This window comes from Octodon degus, unplaced genomic scaffold (assembly GCF_000260255.1).
Source record: "Octodon degus isolate 3935 unplaced genomic scaffold, OctDeg1.0 scaffold00520, whole genome shotgun sequence".
Taxonomy (NCBI): Eukaryota; Metazoa; Chordata; class Mammalia; order Rodentia; family Octodontidae; genus Octodon; species Octodon degus.
In genome coordinates, this window is record NW_004525096.1 from 160180 (window position 1) to 166085 (window position 5906).

General features: G+C 40.0%; 1 pseudogene; it reads left to right on the forward strand.

Annotated features, from left to right (window-relative positions):
* Nucleotides 1–1930: 1930 nt before the first annotated feature.
* Nucleotides 1931–4092, forward strand: LOC101581426 (annotated as a pseudogene).
* The last annotated feature ends 1814 nt before the right edge of the window (nucleotides 4093–5906 follow it).

A 5906-nucleotide genomic window follows, 5' to 3' on the forward strand; every position in this document is an offset into this window, starting at 1 on the left:
TCTTACTTGCAGACAATGAATTTTTTATGAGTTTCGTGTATTTCCATTTATACACTGTATTATTGGATTTTGTTTCCTAATCCAGTGTGCCAGTCTATTTCTTTTAATTGGTGAGTTCATTCCATTTATATTGATGTTTATATAGGAGATGTATTGACTTATGTTTGACATATTATTTACCTGCTATTTATTACTCCTTTTTCTCCTGTGCTTAGTAGTTTTCCTGTGTCAGTGGCTTACGTCTGCTCTTGATCATGGAGTTCTGATCATTTGCATCCCTCTCTAGAATATTTTAGTAGTCTTTGTAAGGTTGGCTTTGATATTATGAAATTATTCAGTTGCTCTTTGACATAGAAGTATTTCATCTCTCTATATAATTTGAAAGACAGTTTTGCAGAGTATAGTAGTCTGGGCTGGAATGTGCTTTCATAGAGGACTTGTAGTACTCTGCTCCATGCTCTTCTTGACTTCATGATTTGTGAAGAGCAGTCCGCCATTATTCTGATGGGTTTTCTTCTAAACAAGATCTGTTTCTTTTCTTGAGCGGTTTTCAGTGTATTGTTCTTGTGCTGGATTTCTACGATCTTGATTATTATATGTCTCAGTGGGTTCTTAATTGGTTTGATGTTATTTGGAGTTCTGTATGAGTTGGTTAACTGAATGTCAGATTGTATCCCCATATTTGGGGTGTTTTCTGCTATTACTTCTGACCATATTCTTTTTGGTATCATTTGTATCAACCCCTTCTTTCTAAATGATGCTCATTAGTCTTAAGTTATTCATCTTTGCATCATCTTGCAGATAATAAATTTTTTTCCCTGCGTCCTGTTGCTTTTTTTAAGAGATCTTGTCTTACCTTTTTACTAGCTGCAATGGAATCTTCAAGATCTGAAACTCTGTCTTCACTTTTACTCAAACTTTTTTGCACGCTTGTGATTGAGATATGAAGTTCCTTTCTATCTCTTTGTCTCTCCTTTATGTGATTTATTTCTTTCCTATATTTCTCATTGAAGTATTAAATCATTTTTCTCATTTCCTCTATCTTTTATCAGTGTCTTCATGAGAAGCATTTATTAATTCTTTCATTATAGTTATTCTTTCTTTTTTCTCCCGAGATTATTTCTGATTTGATTTCCTCTGTATGTTTCTTCATTTGATTCTTTACTTCAGACGCTATTAATTCAGAGTTTTCTTTTATTTCAGAGGTTACTTTTGATCTGTTTTCCTCTATTCATTTCTGCAGTTGTTTCTTTACTTCAGATGCTATTGATTCAAACATTTCAGCTGTGTGATTCTCAATTTCTTCTATGTTAGTGTTTCTTTGCACTTGTTCTGGGTTGGCTCAGGGTCTGAGATTGCATTTTGCTCCTTCTCTTTGTCATTTTTTTATAACATTGTCCTCTGATGTCTGGTGTAGAGCTCTGTAGCAGTTATAACCTTAGAACATACTGAAATCCAGGTGCAGATTTGCAAAGTTTGAATTCATCCAGTTTTGCCTGACTTGGGTCTGGCTTTTGTGCTCAGCTTCATTCTGCTGCAATCCTTGTAAGTGAACTTGTTGTGCCCCTCTGGAAAGCATGTTTTGCTTCTTATTTAGCTGGGTAGTTCTGGCCTTTAGCCTCTCTTCAGAGACTTCAGCTGAAGAGTTTGACCCCCGGCCTGTATGTCAGGTGTGAGCTGGGTCTGGAATGGTCCAGAGAGCAGGACAGAAGGACTCGATCACAAGTGGGACTGGGCTTGGTTGGGAGGAATCCAACAAGCAAAGGGGAGCCTGGAAGCTCTCCCATACACTTGCTGGAACAGCACTTGGGCTTGGTCTGTAGGGGTTCACAGGGCAGAGTGAAGTTTAGAATCTCTCCCATGCACTGTCAGTCCTGGGCTTCGGAGGTATCTGGAGGGTCTCAAGAGTGAAGGAGAAGTTCTTACTCACATGCTGGTCTTGGGCTGGGTCTGTAGGGCTCCAGAGGGTGCAGCACTGAAAGTGGAGTTAGATGAAGCAAGGCTTAGTGAAAAGCAGCTGAAGCATAAATTAGATCACTAGAAGGAACTCCTGGCCCAGAAATCAGAGGAAATATGGATAGTGTCTGAGCATGTACATGGGACCTTGTCTTCGGAGTTGCTGGCTCTTCAGGTTGAGCTGAATGAAATGGAAAGTATGAAGACCACCCTCCAAGAAGAAATGAATGAACTATAATACAGACAGGAACAACTAGAAAGTTTCAGTAATAACTTAAAGTGCCAGGTAGTCCAACTTAAAGAAGATAAAGAAGAGCAGGAGAAAGAAGCAGTTTCTTACCACAGTACCTTAAAGAAAGTTTGTGTGGAAAATCTGGATCGTCAGTTGCAGTTGAATCAGGCACTCCAGCAAACTTTGAATCCCAATAGTAAAGGCAACTCCTTGTTTGCAGAGGTGGAAGATCGAAGGGCAGCGATCGAATGCCAGCTGATAAGTATGAAAGTCAAGTATCAGTTATTAAAGAAAGAGTGTATTTAATAGAGAACAGATGCAAAGAATAAAGCTGCAAATTTCCACATTACTACAGATGAAAGGATCTCAGACTGAATTTGAACAGCAGGAACAGTTGTTTGCCATGTTGGAGCAGAAGAATTTTGAAAAAATAAACATCTTTTAGGTGAAATTAGAAATCTGGAGACATTTAAGAATATGGTGGAATCTAAGCCTTCCATGCCAGGCAACTCTGGTCTAGAAGACAAAACCTACTATACAGATTTACTTCAGCTAAAACTTAAACAAAGACAATAAAAGCACCAAAGGTGAGCTGTCCATACAGTGAATGAAAGTGTTGTTTGAGAGCCAGTGAGCCCTGGATATTGAGTGAAAACTTTTTGCAAGTGAAAGATGCTTTCAATTCCTAGAAAGTGAAAATATGAAGCTAAGAGCTAAAATTGATGAACTAAAGCTGAAGTATGTACCTCAAGAACAAACTGAAGTGCGTGTGCTCAAAAAGCGGCGTGAGCTGCTCCCTTTGGATGTAACTGCCCCTACAGAGGATACCAACTTTCAGTTAGAAGAACCGATTTCTACAAACACACCCATAGCTGCTATCTCTAGTTGCAAAAATCTCTGGATCTGCCTCCAGAGAAAGAAAAAAAGTGTGTTGTAGGAGACACTTCCAGGTCCTTGTCTAGGTCCAAGAAGCCAATATTTGTAATCCCAAAGTTACGTTATTGGAATCCCATCAAATTGATTCCAATCTACCACTTACAATGCAACCCACGGCGAAAATAAAGATACTAAATTATATATTTAATCATCAGGTAGTCAAGGGGCTCTAAGTCCAGCCATGAAGATGGCTTTCTGGAACCAAGAGAGCGACCCAGGGCCTCACCCAGTTTTATTCAATGGGGGAGTGGCTTGAGGATTGACTGAGAATTATGGGAAAGCTACTACTATGAGCTGAGCTAAGTGGGTGGCCGACATTTACCTCTGTGATATGCAGAGAGGATATGCAGAGAGAGTAACCTGCATTATATAGTATCTAATGTTTTGGTAAGTCTGGTGCTTCAGCTTTGGTATAGCCTTTCAAGCCCCAGGAAGTCATAGCCTCTGTCTCGAGGCTCGATCCCAGCTGGCGCCATGGAGCATTATCTCTACTGTCCTGTCTCAACCTGGCTCACATTAAAGAGCAGCAGGTGCAGGTTACCAGGGAAACACCCACGCCACCTTCAAAAACTATCACCAGCACCTCAGCTAGACCACTATGCATTGCTTAAGGCCAGCTGAAGGATAAACAGAAGTCCTAGTCAGCTCTGTACATAACAATACAAGGAAATAGGGTCAGGCTCAGTCAAAATGGAGACAATCGCTCTTCTTTCAAGGAGAGCTGCTCAGGTGGTCCTCCACAGTGTGTGAAGTTTGTAGATGATCCAGTGGATGCTGAGGCCTTAAGTGAAAGAAGTGGAAATGCCCCCTGTGCTGCCAGGTTAACAGCTGAACCACAGCTTCAGATGGAAGCTAAAGAAGGAAATGAAGCTGCGAGCAAGCTGGGAAAGGAGCCTGCTAAGAAGCTCCACCCTGTTCTATATGTGCCCTCCAAGTCAGCTCCAGAGACTCAGTGTCCACAGCAGTAGACTGCTCTTTCACTACTGGCCCCAAAGTTGCCTATGATGCTTAGTTGATACTGTCATCTGAGGAAGCCTCTTTGTGGATTGCCTGTACCGCCCCATTTTTCTGGGTCCTGGCATTTTTTGGATTTTGTGACTAAGTGCTGAAAGTGTGAGAGTGAGTCTATCCTAAAGAAATTAAGCTGCTGACCCTGCATGGAGCATCTAGGGGTCCCAGTGAGTAACCTGTTAATGGAAGAAAATGCTATAATTAATATAAATCTGCTGGCTCCTTTGTATCTGGATTTGGAAAGTGATGCAAACACTTAACCTCTATTTGAAGTCATATATTTGAAAAGAAAACTTTGTAATTATTATATTTTCTATGTAGTTTTTAGTTTTTCACTGCTGTAAAAATAGGCAATTTGAGATTTTGTTTTGATTTTGGGGTTTTCTTTAATTTAATTTAAAAATACATATTGTGGCAGGATTTTATCCATGTTTAAAGCACCTGTATTCACTTTTGTATTAATATACGTGATTTAAAGTTTGTGTCAAGCCTATAAAACAAATTAAAATTTAAAATTTGCAAAAAGAAAAAAGAAGCTACCCTGTAACAGTTGGCAGACACAGCCACTGATGGTGTGGTTAGCCAAACAAAGATCATTTTGGTGTGACCAGGCATGAGCATAAAGCTCACATATCAGAGAATGAAGCTCAGATGTTGGGTACTCAAGGAATAAATGAGTACACTTTTTATGTGCTTCTGAAATTCCATGAGATTTCCTTGCTCCTCTTAACTCTTCTCTATGCAGAGAATACAGGGAGCTGTTTGTTGCATTTCTGGGAATGAAATAGAGAAAATGCAGGCTTTTGTTTATCTTTTTAGCCACTTGCAATCACTCCAGTCCTATGCTTTGTTGTTCACAGGTTTGTTATTTATGTCTTAAATGACTTTTTCTGGATTTATATTTTCGTCAGCGATGCCACCATGTTACCTTGGTTTATGGCCAGCCAAAATCTTGTCTTCTTTGTCACTATGTGTAATTTTTACTTGGACTTGCACCACGAGCCTCTGCCACATTTATTTCCATCCTTCCTTCCTTCCCTCCTTCCTTTCTTCTTTCCTTCTGTCCTTCCTTCCTTCATTTCCTTCTTTTTTTTCATTTAACATGACTGACCTTGTGAGCTAATTCTCTGTAATTGGCTTATGGAGAGAAAGACAAGGAAACTTTTAATTTCTAGATGCACAAAAAGTGAAAATAGTGTGCTATTCCTTTAAGGATTTACGCAGCTGGAGGACTATAATCATGGTGTGTGTGTGTGTGTGTGTGTGTGTGTGTGTGTGTGTGTGTGTGTGGTTGGGGAGGATGCAAGCCTACAGGCAAAACCAAAGAGCTCCTTCCAACCCCTGACAGCCATTCCAGTCTCACCTGGCTGGCACGGGGTGAGGGGTGTGGAGAATGGAAATTCTATTTAAAAAGCTTGTCCATTTTGATTGTTAACCAGAAATCGTCTGGTCTAAGACCCTGAATGAAACAATTGTTACCTGGTTTATATGTTTTCCTATTTAAATTCAGATACATTAAAGACTTATGCCTTATTCCTGAACAGAATATCTAGTTAAAGTAACTATGAATGTAAAAGTAACAAAACAAAGAAATAAAAAAGAATAGAGAGTCACCCCAATTCTTAGTATTTCTTCTCTCAAGAGTAAATGGAGGGGCTTGTGAGATAGCTCAGTAGTCTGAAGCAACTACTTGGAATGAGCTTGGCAAAGCACAGGGACCGCTGTTCAATCCCCCAGCACAACATGCCAACCAGCCCAGCCCCCTGGTGGG